Here is a 562-nt window from a genome sequence, read left to right on the forward strand (position 1 = left end):
AGTTTTAATTTGCCGGGGGGAAGGTGTAGTCCCATAGCGCCCTCTAGTGGCAGAAAACCAGAGCCTCATGGGAACTTTCCTTCCACAAGGCATTCCCCATGTTCATTCAACCATTATTGCCTTTTACTTTAACAAGATCAGGTATAATAGTTTTCTTCAAATCATTCTGTGTCTAGGAGTTCTTCCCCCCAAGAAGGCATGTTTAGCTGAGAGATTCCATGCATGTGTCCAGGATGCTAGGGGATAGTAGGAGTCGGGTATGAATATCATCGGGTGGAAGCAACCATCTCTAATGGGCTGTGGGATGCCCAGAGGTTGGAGACGCTGTTTGGATCCGGGAGGTTGTTGAAAGCCAGCTCTTAGGCTGAAATAGAGAAGAAAACGGATGCAGATGGAGGGCTATAGGGTGAGGGGTTTACAGGAAAATCCATCAATTTTGAAAATCACATGATATCGCTTATATGTGGGATATAAGCCTAAAAGCAACAAATGAACAGGACAGACAGAGACTCATGGACATGGACAATAGACTAGTGGTTACCAGAGGGGAAGGAGAAAAAAA

This window comes from Pteropus alecto, unplaced genomic scaffold, assembly GCF_000325575.1.
Source record: "Pteropus alecto unplaced genomic scaffold, ASM32557v1 scaffold13, whole genome shotgun sequence".
Taxonomy (NCBI): Eukaryota; Metazoa; Chordata; class Mammalia; order Chiroptera; family Pteropodidae; genus Pteropus; species Pteropus alecto.